This window comes from Eptatretus burgeri, chromosome 3 (assembly GCF_056783735.1).
Source record: "Eptatretus burgeri isolate ZD-2024b chromosome 3, Ebu_testis_v1, whole genome shotgun sequence".
NCBI lineage: Eukaryota > Metazoa > Chordata > Myxini > Myxiniformes > Myxinidae > Eptatretus > Eptatretus burgeri.
The window spans coordinates 120220834-120243333 of NC_140963.1; the positions used below are offsets into that span (position 1 = coordinate 120220834).

Genomic DNA, 22500 nt, shown 5'->3' on the forward strand with positions numbered 1-22500 from the left:
TCCGGGGTTTGAGGATTGCCACGAGGGGAAGCACTCGGGGACTTAATGAATGCCTGGTCCTGAGGCCGCCGGGCACAGATAACTCTGAATACCAGCAGGTTGCTAGGCAACCATGGATGCTGATTGGTACACCCGACCTTGGCAGGGTTACACTACTTCGCGTGATCACATTTCTGGTGGATTGAACATACCAAGTGAGTTTGGTGCCCTTGATACGTACTTCCGTTAACTTATCGTATCAGGTGCAGCCGAGTGGAGCTGCCAAGTATGCACTGGCTAATAAAAGCAAACCACGTGGGGTACAAATTCCCAGATAACTACATGCATACCATGCTGGACCAATGGAGGAAAAGACAGAATGAGCTGGGGACATTTGTAATTCAAGCAATTTCTGCGAGGAAAGGTCAAGTTGTTAAATAAAAAGTTTTAATACAAGCAATGTGGACAGCAGGAGAAAGCAAGGATTGATGAGGGGTGGCAAAATAAATGCAATTTTTCATAAAACAAAGACACAAGGCAGAGCAATTCCAATCTAAACTTCTACAATCTTAACTTAAATAAACATTACAGGTGCCATCAGAAACAGACCTAAGGATATCAAAGAGCAAAGAAAGATAAGAGAAAGTACAAGGTGTACACCACCCGATGGACTAGCGCAAACTCAGTCGCTTCGGAGGGAAGAAAACTGGGGGTGTCTCTGGTGCATGAGTGGGGAGGTGCGAATGATTGGCAGTTGAGGCGGAGAGGAAGGTGTAAAGATGTGCCACGGGATTTTGGAAACAAAAGAAATAATGTGTGAGAGGAATAGACAATGTGGGTGTAAAGAGGTCTGCACATATAAATAATTGTTTAACGGACTCGGGTGGCACTCGGTTTGGTGTCTGGCTCTCCATTCCACTGCTCCGTGACTCCATGAACAAGAAAGACAAGGCCATATTTGAGGGTGGGCAAGCGGGCAGCAGGCAGGTCAGACGAGAGAAGGGCGGGCAAGAGAACAGAAGATGATCAGAGCTCTATTTAATTTTCCAGCGGTGGCGGCACTTAATAGTGAAACAGGCAGAGCGATGGGTGTTTCTTCATGCCCGATATGGCGCATGGATTCAAACCACTGTGTTGGCCCTACCCTGGCGAGGTTTTCCCACTGGGAATGGTCCCATTTGCTCCACACTTTGCCATGTGACAGAGCTCTCAGAACAGCATGGGGTGATCGTGCACCCCGTCCATGAGCGCGCCTCCTCGGCGCCGCTGGTCCCTAAAGGTGGAGGGGGTCATAAATGACGACTGTGGTTTGAGGGATGACAGCAGTGTTGTGGTGTAGCGGTTGTAGTGCAGTGAGTTTGTGATGATGATGGTGGTCATCGAGATTGTGGCATCAATGGTGAGTGTAGGCGAGCTCGGGTTGTGGCCTGTTAAGGGGAATTTTGGGAAGGTGTTGTGGAGGTTTCCAGATTGTTGCAGTATTGGGGTCCGAGTGCAGCAAAGGCTGGAATGAAATGCCTGTTGGGGAATGGTGTGCAGTTCAAACAGGGCTGCTGCAGTATATGCAATGAAACGGAAGACCAAGAAGGAACCAAATTAGGCTGTTGCTGTGCGGCCTGGCCTATAGTCTGGGAGCCAAGGCTGAGAAATACACTTTTGACGTGACACCCCTGCTATACAATTTTTGACACTTGGACCATATCAGTGGGTGTGTTGGCCACCTGAAAAGTGTTATTGGACACCTCAACTCCATTGCGCAACTTCTGTGGGCAGGTTTTTTTGATAAAAGGCCATGACCGAAAAAACCAAAAATTTTGGGGGTAAGGGAAACTAAATTGACCATTCCTCCACAATGGAACACCCTATGACAACAAATTACCACTTGTTATCTTTGTCCTGATGTATGCTACAGGTTAGTATCAAGTATATTTCAATTGGGTGACCTTTAAGGTCACCAGAGGTCAAAAGGTCAGAAAAATTGGGTCAGGCCCAAAATCTGGCACTTTTATCAAAGAAATACTGTATAGATCCCCTTCCTATACGAGTTTATCTTAAAATACCACTTGAATCAACTCCTTAGATCCCTCTGATGTTTTTGGAGAAGAAGTATTTCAAATGGATCACAATAAAGTGCACCATGACCAGCAAATTGATTGTCACAAATCTGAAAATCACTAAAAAATAAGTGGATTTTTATTATTTTTGTTATGTATGTTATGTAAAAGTACAGTACTGATAATGTCCATGAGAATTTTATCATTTATTGCAAAAATGATTTAAATGGTCAATTTACTATACATGTATAAAGATGAGAAAAGACTGAAAAATGTCACAAGGTACTGCAGTGTCATATGTGAAAGACAAAAATGATGAAAAGTATTCTAGGATGTTACATTCTGCCGATCAACTCCCTATAAATCAATGCTACTTGGACAACTCGTGATATAGGTTGTAGCATGCCCTAAATGGATCGCAAGCTCAGAAACAGCATAAGCTGCCTTGTCAGGGCTCTTCTACACATATCACTTCAATAACGTTTGCTTTCAAATGCAGTCAGTAGCCAAACAGTTATCTGACAACTACTAGTTTGTCAAAGATACAGAGTCGTGCCACCTTAAAGCATGAAAGAAATGACAGTTCACGTTTTCCGCATTTAAAAAGGCAATTTACTAAGTCTATTAGAATTAATTACCTAAGTGGTGCCGCCAACTACAAGTTACTATTGTCTAGTCCTCGTCTTCACTGTCCTCAGCCAGCCAACCACATTTGGCTTAGTCACCATTACAGCTGCATGCAATGATACATGCTGGTCCAGCCTTAGCACATTGGCAGTTCTTCAAACAGACTTTATTGCACTTACAGAAAGCAAGTTTGGCTGAGGCTGGTTTACTATCCTTGTGCTTCATGACAGGAATTAATCTGCCAGTATTATCAAAATGTCTGCCATACTCCACCAGTGGTAGAAGGGTTGCATAGATTTGCTTGCTTGTACAGATTGATTTGACAAAGACTTCCGAGAACATGATAGTGAAATGCATCCTCAGTCGGAGGCAGAAAACGAAGATCTCGTTTTCTGGAAGCAAATAAATGGGCACGCAACCGATCGAGAGATGAATAGCCAGGTCTACCGTACAACTGACAAAAGTAATCTCCAGCTTCATCGAACACTTTGATGTCCACACAAGAATCTTAATGCGAGAAATCCCTCGTCCGAAAGGGTCGCTGACAGAATCACATCCTGATACAACATAGGAAACAAGTAATGTGGCAGTAAGTTCTAAGGGGTCCTTGTCCACTGCCTCTGCTAATTCATTGACCTAGTCATGAATTGGTAGACAAAGGTTGTTCTTTTCCACCCACAAGTCCTTGACATTTTGGAGCCGTGGTAAATGATACATTGCAAGTAATATGATATCAGTATCAGAAGCATGAATGACGAATATACTGCTATCCTGACAGCTGGCTACATGCACAAATATTCTGGTGTCTGCTTCTTCATGGGTGTTGCAGCACAAATCCTCCAACAGTGTAACACCACTGTTGGTCACACGAATTCCCTCGCTATGAACACCAATTATAAGACTGAAACCATCTGGTAGGGATGACTTTGACCAGCATGATGAGATGTAGGAGAGCAGGTTTGCTTTGTTCCTTGGATTCGAAACAAACGTATTCCATACTGGTATTTTCATGTTATCATTTGGAACGAACTCTGGTGCGCTGGCTCCCGTTTCACATCTCAAGCGTTCATCACCCTTCAAGCTCATTTCACCAAAGTCATATTTATCACCGACAAAGTGCACGTCGGAACAGTTCATCGATTTCATCTTCAAAATCTTCTTTTTGTATCTTTCCTGAAGTTGGCTGAAACCGCAAGCCCCAAGGGTTTGGAAGCGTTGAACGAATGCCGTTGCATCTATGACATACACTGATTTTAAAGCAGAGGGAGGCAGTTCTTTGACTGGCTCGCATGAATCACTGACTTTCCTTTGGAGGGTGTCTAAGAACTCAGCTTTGTTTCCTTTATGCATTGTGTATCCAGCTATGTGTCCAGCTAACACCAACAAGTGTGAGTTGGGACAGCTATATTTCGTATACCTCGACATTTTAGGCTACCAGAAAAATACGCACAGCCTCAACCCGGCATGTTTTTATGTTTAGTATGTTTCAACATCATTACACTATCGTTGGATAAGATGGGTCAATATACAATCAGAACAGCCGTACCCCCAAAAAATTGCAAATTTTTGTTTTATTGCATTTCCTTATATTTTAAGACTTACTTAGGAACATATCAAAAGTTGGACAGAAATGGATCATGGGAAAGTAAAAGATTTTGACATGATAAAAATGTCACAAAACGATGCACGATTCACTACGTCGAAAACGAACCACTATGCAGATTATTCCATAGTATGTTTCCTCCTAATATATATCTTACATAAATATCTGTTTCAGGGGCGGAGAATGCTCTGATGGCATTCAATGTATATGGCCAATGTAAATTGACTGCATGCTTCTAAAAGATCTCATTTTTGTATTTTCAGAGATAGAAAATGAACTCTTTATATGGTAAAGAGACCTGCACTTTATGCCAAAGGGGATCGGACTGTGAGGAAACAGTATTAGTTCGTGAGAAAGGAGCAGAAGGCATCAACCGTGCAAGTGCCGAAAGGGGTGTCAACATCAGAATTCTAGCTGGTACCAGTGTTCACAAATCATGCCGAGTGAATCACATAAACAAAAAGGACATTGCTTTAACCAAGAAGGATCATGCGGAATCAGGTCCATCAGTCAAGAGGAGTGCTCGCATTTCCCTGGGACCATATGACAGTAAAACACATTGCCTTTTCTGCGGCACTGAAGTTAAGGAAGAGGACCCAAAGCGAGGCCATGCAGAAACAGCCAGTTTTGGCTACGTGAAGACTGACGCATTTGTTAAAACTATATCAGTTCATTGCAAAACAAGGAGCGATGAATGGGCCATTGCTGTTCAAGGCCGCATTGAATATTTTGAGGGTGATCTCTATGCAGCTGACTGTGTGTAGCACAAGTCCTACAACATTAATTTTCGCACAATGCGAGACATTCCACAATGGTTCAAGCCGACTGAGTCAAACAAGAGACAAAAAATGGGAAGGCCTAAGGACAGTGAACAGAATGAGGCTTTCGATAAGGTGTGCTCTTTTCTTGAAGACAATGATGAGGAACAGTTAACAATTACAGAACTCGTGGCTAGAATGGAACAATACCTGGGCGATAGTGAATCCAATGCATATGGGAACCAATACATGAAGGAACAGCTTAAAAAACGATATGGTGAATCTATATTCATGGCAGAGGGTAGAGGCTTAAAAGACATTGTGACATTCAGAGAAAAAACGTCCCAGATCCTCCGTGACCTCTACAATGCACCACGAGAAGATGATGAAGAAGCACAAAAACGTGCAATTCTTCAGACTGCTGCAAAACTAATAAAAAGTGACATAAGAACAACAGTTGCACTACATGGGGATACATACCCAACTACTGCAGACCTAAGCCTTACTGCTGCATTGGGGTATGTCCCAGCTAGCCTGTGATTCTCGCTGCAGCATCTTTTGGTCGGGAAAGATACATCTAGGGAGGTTGCTGGTATTGGACAAGCAGTCATCCAAGCAGTGCGTCCAAGGGCTGTAATTGCACCATTGCAGCTTGGTCTTGCAGTGCAAATGCATCACTTGTATAGGTCTCGTTTCTTGATAGATAGTCTATCAACCTTTGGCTTTTCCTCATCTTACTCCGAAGTGCAACGGTTTGAAGTAAATGCAGCCTCTTCTCTTGCTCCGGATGTGTTTGGAGGTGACACCGACATTCTTGATACATCCTTGTTATTTGCTGGAGACAATGTGGACCACAACATCATAACGTTGGATGGAAAGGGTACCTTTCATGGGATGGGCATGATAGCAGCTATTACACCAGGGCGGCAATCTAGCCACATCATATCTAGAAAGAAAATGTCTGACAGGAAGCTCGTCGAACTGACGAAGATCAATATAATAGATTACCGCTATGCAGAGCACATCAACCGCAACCTCAAATTTCAGCCCCTCCCTTTGTTATCAATTTGTGATCGCACAATTGACATATTATGGGAGATGTCATTTTGCTTCGAAAAGAGTGCACCAAATTGGCAAGGCAAGATGCACTTTCTGCATGAGGAGTGTGATCACCCAGGGAAAGCCTCAATACAGTTTCTCCCAATGATTGATATGAACCCAGGTGACAAAACCTGCATCTTGTCAACTCTTGATTACCTGAGCAAACTTGCATCAAAACACAACATGCCAGCAATCATCACATTTGACCAACCGCTGTTTTGGAAGGTCTCTGAGATAGTGAATGCTCTTCCTGCTGATAACCCAATCCATAATGCAGTGCTACTGCTTGGGAGCTTCCACACATTAATGAATTTGTTGGGTGCCATTGGAAGTTTGATGGATGAAAGTGGACTGAAAGAGATCCTGGAAACAGTGTATGATCAAAATGCTGTTGTGCACATGTTGAGTGGGAAGGCGGTGCAACGTGCTTTTCGTGGCCATTTGCTTGTGGATCAGTGTCTTACACGTCAGGTTGTTGGCAAGATTGTGGAAGTTGACCCTGGGTTTCAAGAACAAGTGGCAGAACTGGAGCGACTGTACATTTCCCTGGAGACTGTCGAAAGTGACACTATAGAGTCTGTGTGGCAATCAGAGTGCATTCATTTCGTTGACAATAGATTGAATCAGGAAAGGAATAAACTTGCAAAGGACTCGAAAACCAGTGCACTTTGGATCAACTACCAGCGTATGTTGGGAATTGCAAGGGCACTTGTGGCAGCTGATCGGACGGGGTCCTGGGAGATGCATCTCCAAGCCATATCAGCTTGCTTGCCGATATTTGCAGCTGCTGGCCATCCCAATTACCTGAAGTCAGCTCGACTCTATCTCGAGAAGATGCTTGCGTTAGAGGATGACAACCCTGAGGTTCATCAGAAGTTCCAATCTGGTTATCATGTAATCCAGCACAGTGACCAATACTGGGCTGGCCTAGGCTCTGATCTTGTGATAGAACAGACATTAATGCGCTCACTGAAAAGCCAAAGGGGGCTGACTCGAGGAAGTGGGATGTCAGAGCACCAGAGAGCAGTTTGGACTCTGTCTTCAACCATATCGTCCTCCTACAACCCTGCTATGCAAGAACTGACCTCGAGTAGCTACTCAACAAGTGAACAACATAAGGAGTTGACAACATCCAGGGTGAGTCGAGATGAAGCTGATCGTGGCAAAGTTGCCGAAAAACTGGACAGCTTCACACCATTTTCTGATGACAAGTCATTGCGCAATATCATCACAGGGGTTACTGCAAGTGAGGATGTCAATGTTCATGACCTATTCAAAGTAGGTAGTGACATTGTCAAGAAGATGGATGATCACCCAGCTTACTCCTATTCACACAAAAGGAGTTCTAAAGTCAAGACACTTGCATCCAGCAGGGCAGTCAAAGTTGCTGAGGACCGCACAATAGATCCAGCGTTACTATTCCAGAGGTTCTTAGTCGTGTCACAGACGGAAGATCTCCAGATAGGTGAAGTGATGAAATATGAACTCTGCCCATACCCAATGTCTCTTTTTGAGGCAAAAAACACCCTGCGCCAGCCAGATAAACCACAGTTGGAGGAGGCAATAAGGAATTATGCTACAACCAAATCTGACAATGCTGTCAACCAGACAGTTCCAGGAACAGATCACTATGTTCTTGATGGGGGATCACTTATTCACCGCTTAAAGTGGACAGAGGGATTCACCTACAGTTCCATTGCAGATGAATATGCCTCATTTACAGTCAGACACTATGGCCAAGCTACTGTTGTGTTTGATGGTTATGAGGCTTGGCCAAGCACAAAGGACTGTTCTCATCAACGTCGGAATAGAAACAAGAATGTCACCAAGGTTAACATTACGGAGTCAACAAAATTTGTTGGGAAAAAGGAGGACTTTCTGTCGAATGAGTCAAACAAGCAGGCAATGATACTGTTGATTATAGAGGTGTTGCGCAAGGAAGGCTGTGAGGTGATCCAAGCAGAGGGAGATGCTGATGTTGAGATTGCAAAAGTGGCTTCCAGATCTACAACCCTCATTGGAGAAGATACAGATCTCCTTCTCCTCCTGCTCTTCTATATGGTGGAGATAAACTGCATTGAACTCTATTTCCGTTCTGACAAGGCAAAATCAAATGTCTACAATATCAAAGTCCTTCAGCAGATACTTGGAAATGCAGCCTGCAGAGATATATTGTTCCTTCATGCATTAACTGGCTGTGACGCAACGTCTCGTTTCTTTGGGATTGGAAAGAAGTCAGGGTTTCAAAAAATCATCAAGAAAGAAAAGGAACTGATAGACAGCTCAAAGGTGTTCTGTAAACCACAGCAGAGTCAGGATGTTATTGAAACTGCAGGCTGCAGAGCAATGGTGGCATTGTTTAAAGCAAATCAGAACGACTCATTGGCATCGATCAGATACAACATTCTCTGCAAAAAGGTTGCAAGGGCTAAGGCATTTGTCACTCCTGAAAGACTGCCCCCAACATCCGCTGCCTGCAAGTTTCATTCTCTGCGGACCTATTACCAGGTAATGGAATGGATGGGCCTTTGTTGTGGAATGGAGCCAACGGAGTGGGGATGGAAGGTAGAAGGAGGAAAACTTGTTCCAGTGATGACAGACAAAAGCCCTGCTCCAGACATACTACTTCAGATGATTCACTGCAACTGTTCAGGGGGATGAAAAACACTAATGTGTTCATGTAGGAAGCATGGATTAGAATGCACCAGTGCGTGTGGACATTGCCAGGACAGCAACTGTGACAATATGAGTGTTGAACCAGAGATAGAGGAGGAGGAGGAGGAGGACGATGAAACTGGAATCTAAGACTAGAAGGCATATGGTACTTCCACATGTGTCAAAATTGTCCAATTTTTTTTTGTTGCTTTCCATGTCATAGACTGGCAGAAACAATCAAAGAACATATATTTGTGCAAATATTTACTTTAAATTGCGAATGGTCTCAGGATTAGCACTGCATAAACTACCAGCAACGATCATAATACAAATATTGGTGCAAAATTAACTTTAAATTGTTAGTGGTCTGATGATTATCAGTCAATTTTTTGACGTTTTATCTGCCGGCAGCCATCTTGTTTTCTGACGTCACTGAGGGACTTTCCCATGCGTCAAAATTGTCCAACTTTTAATATGTTGTCTTCCACATCATAAACTACTAGAAATAAGCATAAAACAAAAATTTGCAATTTTTTGGGGGTCAGGCAGTATATTGACCCGTCTAGATGTGAATTTTAAAGCCATAGATTGCATTCTATCCATTCAGTGTCATGAGTGTGATGGACACCGTTTCTGCACTTTACCATGAAATGACCCGGTCATAGTTCGCTCTTTTGTAGCTCAATCAAAATACTGCTTCTCCAAAAACATCAGGAGGATCCAAGAAGTTGATTCAAGTGTTATATTAAGACAAAATCGTAGAGGAAGGGGATCTATACAGTATTTCTTTGATAAAAATGCCAGATTTTGGGCGTGACCCGATTTTTCTGACCTTTTGACCTCTGGTGACCTTGAAGGTCACCAAATTGAAATCTACTTGATACTAACCTGTAGCATACATCTAGACAAAGATAATGAGTTGTAATTTGTTGTCATAGGGTGTTCCATTGTGGAGGAATGGTCAATTTAGTTTCCCTTACCCCCCAAATTTTTGTTATTTTTTCGGTCATGGCCTTTTATCAAAAAAACCTACCTACAGAAGTTGCGCAATGGAGCTGAGGTGTCCAATAACACTTTTCAGATGGCCAACACACCCAATGACATGGTCCAAGTATCAAAAATTGTATAGCAGGGGTGTCACATCAAAATCACTCTTTTGCACATTTTCACATGGTGGCTCCCAGACTACTGTGGCGGTGCATGCATGCGTGAAGGAGAGGAGGTCGTGTGTGAAATAAAGGAAAATAAAATAGATAAGAGAATAAAGAATGGAATCAAGACTTGTCTAAAAGCCCTCATAATGCAATTTGTCCATTCAACCCACTAGACATAAGGGAAGGGCTATCATGCCAAGTACGCAGGTCTAAAACAGATACTAATGATATAATTGTCTAGGGACCACTATATGATGTCTGCCATTGCTAAGGAGGAGTAACAGTGTCACAGAACTGCAACAATGCACACACACACACACACACACACACACACACACACACACACACACACACACACACACACACACACACACACACACACACTTCCAGACCTGGGAGGGCTCAGTTCCACCTTCTGAAACCCACAAATGAATGAAGATGACAACCAACAACAACACACACACACACACACACACACACACACACACACACACACACACACACACACACACACACTATATATATATATATATATATATATATATATATATATATATATATATATATATATATATATATATATATATATATATATATATATATATATATCTTAATGTGTCACTGAAATGTGGAATTGGAATTTTCATTTTTTTCATGCTATCACCCCGGGAATCTATTCCATTGGTAGTTAAAACACGGTGACTGAAAAATCATTTTATTTGAATAACTATAAAAGGTCGCCCCCGCCCCCCCCCCCACCTTTCAAAGCTTAATGTTTGGACGGCATCTCCATAATCGTTCATCAGATATCTAATACATCATGCGTCGCTTAACGACGGGATACGTTCTGAGAAATGCGTCGTTAAGCGATTTCGTCGTTGTGTGAAGTCGGGTCCAGCCTTTTCTTTCAACATTGCACTCAAACTTTTTGCTTTGGCCGTGATAGTCATGGTGCTGAGAGGGATACGTTTGTGTGTCTGGTCTTCAATCCAGGTCATTAGAAGTTTCTCCATATCTGATATAGGCCCTTCTCAAATTTTTGTTGGTCTCGTTGCTTTCAATGAAGCAGAACAGCTTCACTTTGTTCTTGTTCCTCAAGATCGTAGCTATGGTGGAATGGGTGCTAACACGGCATACTGTTTTCCAGTAAACTTATTTTTTTTTTTTCATCAGTAGAAAGAGTACACTCTGAAATAACGATAAAAAGTACAATATAGTAAATACAATACACAAACCAGTAACATAGTTGTTTAATATCATTATCAAGTATTATGTACTGCACATAATGTTTTGTGCTATACTGTACTTTTATACGACTGGCAGCGCAATAGGTCTGTTTTCACCAGCATCACCACAAACACGCGAGTAATGCGTTATCTATATATCTCTAATCTGTATATCTGTGTGTGTATTAATGTGTGTGCATTTTATTTGTGTGGCAGTTATTGTGACGATCTTAATTAACGATTCACCGATTGTCATTTAATTTCAGTTTTTTTTTTTTTTTTGTATACCTTGGTCGAGGCTCGTATGAGAGCTAACACACAACTCACAGCAAGGAGGCATGAGACAAGAGGGGCGGGAGTGGAAGGGACAAAACAGTGGGGAACAGACACATTAGTTGAACTGTGGAAGGGAGAGGGATGGGGATGGGACGGGGAACATGGCGAAGAGAACATGGACATTTCAGGGACTTTCAGGAAGGAAAGCAGGAGAAATGAAGGAAGTGGGTTTGGGTGGATTATCGGGGGTAGAAAAGATCGAGGATTTGGATGGGAGAAGATAAGAGGTGGTGGTGAACAGCTGTTTTGAAAGCCTGGAGGGAAGAATGGGAAAGAATAGAGTGAGGAAGTTTATTCCAAAGGCGGGAAAAAAGAGGAATGAAAGAGTGAAGATGAGCAGTGATTCGTGATTTTGATATTATTAACAGTTATTAACAGTTATGCGATTTCTGGAGATGGAAACCCGCAAGTGTATCTACTTATTAGGGGTAACGGTTGATGATGTGAAAGGATGCAAGCAAGCTTCCTTCCTACAGGCAAGCATTAGGGTACTTCCTTTACCTTCACCGTGAAAATAAATTGACAATGCATGACGCCTCGAGGAAGGCAGTTCGAGCAGTGATGTCCTTCTGGGAGAAAGCTCACATTCCAACCAGGCTCGAGCAACACTGCTTCAGCAAACTGGAGAAAGTTTTCGAGGAGTGGAAAGGACTCAAAAAGCACGCCTCAAGGACGAGCGATTCACACAAGACTAAAGAAAAATAATTCACTGAATGCCTCGATCGTCTTTGACATCGCCCACGCTGATTGTGAGAAATCGGTCAAGTACCGAGAGGATTGGGAGTTCCTTCAGCAGCAGCGCCAGAAAGGACGTCCAGGTTCAATTGCAAATTTGGACAAGACCCATCAGCACAAAGTCAAAGCTTGTATTCAACGTCGGGAGGAAGAAGAGAAACGAAGAAAGCGATCAGCAGCTGACATGGAGGCAGTATACAATGTAGCGGTTTTGAAGTCCTCATCCTACAGCGCAGATGATAGCCAAGAAGAAGGAGCATGTGGTGGATCGTTCATGCCAAAACAAAGAGCAATGAAGAACATCATGACATCAGAATTCGCGGCAGCGCTTGATCACATGCAAGTTTCGTCAAGAAAGGCCACATCTCTGCTGGCTGAGGCAGCCCACCAGCTTAAACTATGATGCCAGCGACGACAACATCAATCGTGGATCCATTCATCGTCAGCGTGAAAAATTCCGGTCCCTGAAGGCTCGGCTGCTGAAGAGCGAGTTCCAAGGCAATGGTCCGTTGACTATGCATTGGGATGGAACACTCATGCAAGATCTGACGTCACGAGAATATGTTGACCGCTTACCTATTCTTGTATCTGGCTCTGGGACAGAGCAGCTCCTCGGGGTACCAAAACTTCTGTCAGGAACCACACTGGCACAAGCAAATGCCATCGTAGAATGCCTGAATGAATGGAGAGTGACTGCTCATGTCAAAGCGATGTGTTTCAACACAACCGTGACAAACAAAGGCCATCGTGGAGGAACTTGTGTTCTTCTGGAAGACAAACTTGGACGTGACCTGTTATACTGCGCGTGCAGACATCATGTATTGGAGTTGGAGCTACAGGCAGTATTTGCAGCATCGCTGGGTTCAGAGTCAACTAGTCCAGAAATTCTGCTTTTCAAGCGCTTCCGTGATCATTGGACCTGCATTGACCAACAACAGTTCCAAACAGCGAACACAGATGCGCTCACCAAAGCAGCGATTGCTAAGCACAGAACGGAGCTCATTGACTTTACAAAATCACACGCACTTCAAGTTCGTGATGACTATCAGGAATTCGTCTATCTTCCCATCATCTTTCTTGGAGGAGTTCCATACAAGGGAATAAACTTCCATGCCCCTGGTGCCATTCACTGGGCAAGATGGATGGCTAAGGCGTTTTACACCATCAAGATCTGGCTCTTCCGAAGACAGTTTCAACTGACAAACACTGAGCAACGCGGAATTCGAGATCTCTGCCTCTTTTCTGTTCTAGTGTACATGAAAGCATGGGCAACAGCTCCCTTGTCCAGCGAAGCTCCGCTGAATGATTGGGAATTGATGATGACGCTCCTTCGATACCCACACAATAAGATCTCTGATGCTACCACCAAGAAGCTGTCTGCGCACTTGTGGTACCATTCGGAGGAGGCAGTGGGTCTGGCGTTCTTTGAGGAGAGTATATCGATGGAAGTGACGTGCAGCATGGTTACAGCGTTAGATCAGGAAGCCTCTGACAGGCCGCCAAAATGACCTCTGGTTGTTGATGCTCTGTTCCTCAGTGACAGCAAGGGACTGGAGCAACTGGTCACAAAAAACACCCGAGGATTCTTCTTGAAACTTCAATTGCAAGATGGCTTTCGGCTCCAACATCCCTCTTCGTGGAATTCAAACTCTGAATACGTGCAAGCTCGGGTTGTGGTCTCCAAACTTGCAGTGGTGAACGACTGAGCAGAACGGGTCGTGGCTCTGGTCAAGGATCTGAATGGAAAGTTAACAGGGAAAGAGGAACAGCTCCAGTTCCTCATTAAAGTTGTCAATGACCACAGAAAGCAATATCCAGCTTCGAACAAATCAGCATTGTTGAAAACACAAAAGAACTAATCACTGATCAACGAATGAGCACCAATTTTCGTGCTACTTATGTTTTATTTTTCACCAGTTTATTTTCTGAAGCCTGGTGTTGGCGCAGTGGTTTGGGCAGTGGCTTGGGATCCAAAAGATCCTGAGTTCAAGCCCCGTTGGGCCACTGAATTAATACACCAGGGGGTTGACTCAGCCTGTCATCCTTCTGAGGTCGGCGAAGTGAGTACCAGTGCACTGGACCGGTGTATACCCCTGTTAAAATAGGTGTACCATATCCCTGTGTCGTATGAGGTGACCAGGGTTGCGTCAGGAAGGGCATCCGGCGTAAAACATGTGCCAAATCACTATGCGGATCATACGGATGATCCGCTGTGGCGACCCCTAACGGGAGAAGCCGATAGAAGAAGAAGTATGTTTTATTTTTCAATGTTTTGCTTTTGTTGCTTCTCCATTTTATGCCATTATTCACCAAATGATGTATTCAATTTCGATTATATAATTAAATGTTCATGTTCTTTGTGTTTTTAAGTGTGTTACTTTCGTTACTTTACCAAATTGCCTTGTTTTTTATTATTTGGTTCGCCCCAAGCAGTACCTGTGAACAGCTTGTTGATGTGAACTAATGGGTCTTGTTTTCAGTTATGAGGGCGACCTTTAAATGTTGACCAATCAGGACCAAATTTCTCCTCTGCATTTTTTACACTAAGTGGAACAATTTTAGGGGGTCAGACGAAAAAAATCCATCGTTTAATTTTTCCTTCCATTACCGAGTGACACACTGATATATAGTATATATGCATGCCTGGTGTTGGCTTAATGGTTAGGGTGTCGGGATTTGGATCCTTGGGCCCCGAGTTCAAATCCCGCTCACCTGTTAAATTAATACCAGGTGGGGTTAACTCGGCCTGTCATCCTCCCGAGGTCGGCAAAATGAGTGCCAGCATGCTGGTATACTGTGTCGGAGTGTCAACCTGTCCAGGATTGTACCCAATAACCAAGGAGACTGCTTAAGCAGCACCAACGCTCTGCACAGATTATGGTCCCAATGGATGTATGTTTGTATATATAATATATATGTTGAGGTCACCCTCAGTCGCCCAAAGAATGTCGTTGACATGCAGCATGCGAATGACCTGGTCGGTTTATCTATAGTGCAGAAGCTCTTGATCCAGAAAACATGCACACACCGAGAAAGCAAGCGGTGTAATCCATTATGAAGGAACATCCAAGAAGTCTGGACCATTTGCTACACACAATCCAGGCAGGAATTTGTAGTTTGTTTCAGGTTGCCGGCAATAACTCACCTACTCTTCACAAGGGCACCATGGGATCTTTGACATCCACCAACGAATGCTATGACAAGAGACACCAAGTTTAACGTCCATCTGGGGGACAGAACACGCATTGATGAATCACCCTGCCTGCGAAACACCAGGATGATAGTTTATAGCTAGGTCGAGATTCGAACCGAGGCTTAACAGCTCAGAGGGGAGTGTGAAAACCTTGAGACTACCTCACCAGGCCATGTCACGAGGCAAGGCAGCAATGCAAGATTGCCGGTTCAACATAAGACCGGCGTTCTGCATCACTGATCACTGTTGCAAGTGGCTCCGAAATCACAAGCATGACAGGCAAAATTGCAAGGCTTTTTGTATCAAAGGAAAAAAAAATGCTCGAAGGAATAGCAGCCTATTGGCTTTGAGTTCAAGCCTTCAAAGTTTGTCAACAGTCATTTGATGGAATGAGGGAGAAGAACCATGTGTAAGGGAATGTTTCTGAATTGCTGAAATTAGAAGATAGGCCTCAAAACCTGACAGACTGTATAGTTTCTAAATGATTGCAAGAGAGGCCTTCCAACCTCATCCTTTAGTGCCAAATTGATTAAACGATTGGCCTCAAAACTTGATTCCATCATCTGTAATCGATTACAAGATGACAGAATCTGATTGAATAGTTTCAAATTCATTACAAGAAAGGCCTTAAAACCTGATTCTGCAGTATATAAAATCCTATAGTTTCTAACTGATTTCAACACAAGTTTCAAGAAATAACCTCATAGTGAATACATGTATGTGTGTGTGTGTATATATATATATATATATATATATATATATATATATATATATATATATATATATATATATATATATATCTTCTTCTTCTTCTTCTTTCAGCTGTTCCCGTTAGGGGTCGCCACAGCGGATCATCCATTATGATCCGCATAGTGATTTGGCACATGTTTTACGCCGGATGCCCTTCCTGACGCAACCCTGGTCGCCTCTTGCGACACAGGGATATGGTACACCTATTTTAACCGGGGTATACACCAGCCCAGTATACTGGTACTCATTTCGCCGACCTCGGAAGGATGACAGGCTGAGTCAACCCCCTGGTGTATTAATTCAGTGGCTCAACGGGGCTTGAACTCAGGACCTCTTGGATCCCAAGCCGCTGCCCTAACCACTGCGCCAACACCAGGCTATATATATATATATATATATATATATATATATATATATATATATATATATATATATATATATATATATAATTTGAAGTTTTTGTTTGTTTGTCTGCTTGCGCTTATCTCCTGAACGGTGAAAGATAGGAGGAAACCTCTGACACAAAAAATGTCGGGACGGGCCCTGGGAAGGTTTTAGGCGAGGTGGCGAGGCCCCTCAATTGGGGAGGGGGGTGCTGTTTCCCCCTCACCAACCCCCTTAGGCTCTGACTGCCATGGCCCAATAAGGAACTGATACTGGGCTCGTGTCAGACCTATGTACAGAAGATTAAATTCATTCAAAAAGAACCCGGGCAAGGCCGGGTGCATTCACCGTGTGTGTGTGTGTGTGTGTGTGTGTGTGTGTGTGTGTGTGTGTGTGTGTGTGTGTGTGTGTGTGTGTGTGTGTGTGTGTGTGTGTGTGTGTGTGTGTGTGTGTGTGTGTGTGTGTATATGTATATGTATATGTATATGTATATGTATATATGCATATATACCGGGCATAGTGGCGCACGCCTGTAATCCGGCTACTCGGAGGCTTGGGTTGGAGGATCGCTTGAGGACGGGAGCTCTGTGCTGGGCCGTGCTATGAGAGGGTGTAGGGCAGCCCGGAATCATGGCGAAACCCAATCCTTATCCCTGTGTCGTAAGAGGCGACCAGGGTTGCGTCAGGAAGGGCATCCGGCGTAAAACCTATGCCAAATCAGTATGCGGATGATCCGTTGTGGCGACCCCGAACAGGAGCATCCGAAAGACGAACAACACTATATATATATATATATATATATATATATATATATATATATATATATATATATATATATATATATATATATATATATATATATATATATATATATATATATATATATATATATATATATATATACATATATACACACACACAAATATACTGTATACTAGAAGATACGCCATTCTAAGTGAACTTTTAGCACCACCCCAATTCTACCCTTTACGCACTCTAGGCCACCACGATAGCCACCAACCCCACCTTCACGTGGAAAACGTCCACTTGTACTGTTTTACACTGCACCATACCCACGAGAAGTGCCGCACCACACAGGCCACTACCAGCACCAAGCGCCACGAACATGCATGTGAGATGCGACACAAACATGTAAACGAGAGCAACCGATGGGCTACCAAGCAATGCATGGATGGAGGGAACACAGAAAGGAACCGTGCATGACCAAATGGCCACGGGATTGAAGGCAAGATCGAGGGAGTGAAGGAGCAACTGTTGGGATGTTTGATGGAGGGGAGATTATTGGTGGACCGCTGAAATGGGCCGATGGGGTAAAGAAGAGTAGATTGAATGTTACAGATAAGAGGGATTGTACAGAACGATGGTGCGAAGGAAGAAAGATTGATAGTAACAGAGGATGAGGGGGGAGACATTACACTGGATAAATGCAGCCAAGCCAACACATGCCCACTCTGAGCAGCCGTTTGACAAGGGACCAAGAACTATCTATACAAAGACTAATGAAATAACTGATCCTTGGGTCACCTACCCATGTTATGCTCTGCCCCTGGGGTAATTTTTCCAAAACCAAAACAATGTATTCTTGGGAAAAATGCCAGGAGCATAGAAAAGGCCCCTTTATCTTTATATGGTATGTGCCGTGTGGCAAACAATAAAAAAGAAGGGACATTGCATAACTTGTAGAAAATGCCAAACTAGAGAAAAGAAGGGGCATTCCAATGCTTGTGGAAAATACCAGACAATAGAAAATGAGGCACATTCAAAAAAATCTCAAGTGCATGTTGTACTACCCTTGTGTTCTTGGGAAGAACCAAGTAATCCTATAGAAAAGTTCACATAAAGAGGCACCAATTTTTAAAACACATTAATCACACACATGCACATTATCTTGTGTGTTTTCATTTTCAAGGTACACAAAAAAAAAAAAAACTTTACGTAATGATGGGTTTTAACCTATATATGTAGGGTGCCTTGTATTAAAGGACGAGCAAAACCAACCTGTTGCTTCATTGATGCGACTATTAAGGGGGGGGGGATAAAAAAGAGGGGATGGAGAGAGGAGGATGGGTAGAGTGAGGGGAGGAAGAGAAGGGAGGGAGGGGGAGTGAGGTGGGAGGGGGGAGTGAGGAAGGAGGGGGAGCAAAGAAGGGTGGGGAGTGAGGAAGGAGGGGAGGAAGGAGGGGAGCGAGGAGGGGAGTGAAGAGGGGTGCAGAAAGGGAAGGCAGCATGAGGGGAGGCAGGGGAAGGCAGCATGAGGGGAGCACAAGAAAAAGCTGTGAGAGGAGGGACTGTCCGGATATAACCACCATCCGGAGATAACCATCCGGATGACAGGTATGGTAAGGTGGGAGGAGAGAAAGAGGAGTGGGGCAGATATGGGGTGGAGGAGCAAGGAGGTAGGGAGACCGAGGAGGGTTTGGGGAGAGCAAGGAGGGTTGGGGGAGGGGAGTGAGGAGGGTTGGGGGGAGCGAGGAGGGTTGGGGGGAAGAGCGAGGAGGGTTGGGGGGAGCAAAGAGAGTTGGGGGGGAGCGAGGAGGGGTGGAGAAAGGAGGGGTGGGGAAGGGAAGGCAGCGTGAAGGGAGGGAAAAGACGTGAGAGGGGAAGGGAAGGCAGTGTGAGGGGAGCGCAAGGGAAGGCAGTGCGAGGGGAGGGTGTGTCCGGACATAACCGCCATCTGCACATGCCCAGAGATAATCACCATCCGGACATAACCACAGTTCGGATTTCGGATATGTGCGGAGATAACCACCGTCCGGGTATAACTACCATGAAGATACATTCAGAAACAGAGAGAGAGAGAGAGAGAGAGAGAGAGAGAGAGAGAGAGAGAGAGAGAGAGAGAGAGAGAGAGAGAGAGAGAGAGAGAGAGAGAGAGAGAGAGAGAGAGAGAGAGAGAGAGAGAGAGAGAGAGAGACGGAGAGAGACAGAGAGACGGAGAGAGACGGAGAGAGGAGAGAGGTATGGGAGGATACTGCACTGCACTGTCTTAGGAGGGGGTGGAGCGAGGATAGGACAAAGAGAAAGTGAGGGGTGGTGGTAGGGGAGTTAGCAGAGAATATGTTATGCTTTATGAGCAACACACACACACACACACACACACACACACACACACACACACACACACACACACACACACACACACACACACACACACACACACACACACACACACACACACACGTCATGTGACAGGTGGAAAAAAATTGGGCTCTGTAATTGAGAATGCACGTTAATATGGTGAACGGCTCAGAAATCAGGTGTTATCAAATGTATTTTGCTTTGAAACTCACAAAAAGAAACCTTATAACCTTTGTAAAGCATACCGAGTCATGTAAAATAACCAACTGCTTGAGAAAAAGGCCCAAGGACAAAGGAAAAACGTGATCTTTCATACGCTGCTGTGTTTAAAAGCTAAAACCTCCAAGATACGGGAGAAAACTTTGCCACCACAGTGCCGGTAACCAAGCATGCAGGCATACACACATGCCTGTGGGGAGTGCTTAAATTACAGATCCAAATATACCCATAAATGTACCTCTACCATGTAGCAACTACCTACTGTACATCACGATCAGGACACGAACTGTACCGCCGTCGACTGTGGGGCGATCAGCAAACAGCTTAATCACTCAAGCAAGCACTTCAATTAAATGGTTGATCAGGATGGCTGGCTTGGCAAGCGATTCTGTATTGTAATTCAGCCAGTTCATAGTATCCTTTCCTCCATTGATCCAGCATAGTCCACATGTATTGTTAGCCGGGAAGTTTTACCCTACAGAATGGCTCTACACGTTAGCTGGTGTGTACTTGGCAGCTCCTCTCGACTGCACCTGATCAGTTAAGATAAAGCAAGTACGCATCGAGGGCATGATCCCCCTGATGCTGTCAATCCACTGGAAATTATAACACAAAGTCGTGAGAACTCTGCCAGGATTGGCCGTACCGATTGGCATTTGTGGTTGACTAGCAATCTGCCGGACCACAGAATTATCCGTGGCTGGTGGTCTCAGGACCGTACGTTCGAGGGGAACCTGAGTGCTTCCCCTTGTGGCGAACCTCAAACCTCACATCTGCAACAATACACTTCATAGCGGCCGTTGGTTGCCTCAAAATGGACGTCAAAGTTAACGTGGGGTAGCTTAACACCTTGCCCAGATTATGAAGTACCGACACCCAAAAGTGGGGTCACTAGGTACTGTGGTGTGACCGACACCCAAAAGTGGGTCACTAGGTACTGTGGTGTGTGAGAGAATAATGTACAAATGCACAAACACTGGAAAATATTGATAAGATTTCAATGTTTTCAATGGACAAAATGTGCCGGAACCCCTTTTTCCCTGGGAAATGCTGGGTACTCCACTCAAGCAAGGTCACCCGATCAAGATCAGGTTAGTTAGACTTTAGTAAACCACTAAGAGCATTGATGCTTAAAGCTGGAGCAAAAATTAACCGAAGAGTGCACCATAGCAACGATGGGCCAAATTATTGAATTTCCTTGTTTGAGATCAGTTTCTTGTTGTTAAAACGTGGTAGCCCCAGCACGTATGCAAAACTTGGTGGAGATTGGCCGAGCTGTTATTTTCTACGATTTCCAGACCTGCACAAACATACAGAGCATTTCCTTGTGGGGTTTGGTTGGTTGGGAGGGGTGGGTCTCTAAAATCCTTGCCCAGATTCTGAAGTTCCTACACCCAAATTTGTGGCCTCTAGGTGTTACAGTTCCGCTGTGAAAGAATAATGTACAAACACACAAACAAACACACAAACAAGAAAAAGACGTCATGTAAAGCATGATACTTGCAAGACCCACCCTCCTCTCCAAAGGTTGCCAAGCAGTTAGCTCAAGCTCAAATTGTCCATTTCATAAAGATTAAAATCGACAATCTTAATCGAAGTTCAGGTCAATCAGATGAAAATTGATTATTTTTCAGGATAAAATTGATTATTTTAGAAGTTTGACCTTGAGCTGACCTTTGACCTTATGACCTCAAAAATAGTTGGTTTCCAAATTGGACTATGCAAATATTGTTCAAATTTCAAGTCAATCAGATGAAAAATGATTTTAGAAAATTGATCTCAAGATTACCTTTGACCTCAAAATCAATAGGCTTCTCATTTGAGACTACCTTCACAACTTGGTAAAGTTTCATGATGATCGGTTTAGAAATGTGACCTGTAGGCGATTGACAGACAGACAGACAGACAGACAGACAAACAGAATAACAAAATCGACTGACCAATATACTTGAAAAATCTTCTATTTTTCAAGCAACAAACAAATGCTTGAAAATATTTATAAGATATATATTCAATTTAATACGAGTCTTCTGTATGACATTCAGTATTTATTTAAAGTCCGCATTTTTTGACCCATTGTGAGTATCTTGTTCTGAAATCACTTTGAACTGACCTTGTACCATCATGAAAATGTCTCCAGTCATTTTATCATCATTAATTTCATGCAGGGTTTCCTTTGAGTGATCTGCTCAACAGGGAAGAATGTTTCCCCTCGGATTTAATCAAGAGCGCAAAACGGAATTGCATATCGGAAACTGTGGACGTGGATGGTTTTAAAATCGGTAATAATAATAATAATAATAATAATAATAATAATCATATACTTTATTCAATTCCTCGTATCGCAACAGCACGTCAAATTTTATGTGAATTACATCATAAAAGAAAATGAAACAGAAAATATTAATCATTATAAATAAAAAAGTTTAAATACACCACAATGAAAAATATTGTAATGAAGTACTATCCAATTTGAGTTAAGTCGTATATTTCTATTGCAATCTAATAATTAATGAACAACAATTAATTATGCCTAAACAATACAAGGGATAAGGATTAGACTAGTTAAAAGAAAAAGCAAACATCGAGTTCACTCGATATGGACCCTGACTAGTGTCAAAAAGGGT

At 43.4% G+C, this 22500-nt stretch overlaps 1 long non-coding RNA gene and 1 pseudogene across 2 annotated transcripts in view; both read right to left on the bottom strand.

Annotated features, from left to right (window-relative positions):
* LOC147030849 (uncharacterized) overlaps positions 1-22500 on the bottom strand; it is a 91565-nt gene that overhangs the window by 50717 nt on the left and 18348 nt on the right. The gene's annotated exons all lie outside the window — the stretch shown is intronic.
* LOC147030850 (uncharacterized) lies at positions 2706-3792 on the bottom strand (annotated as a pseudogene).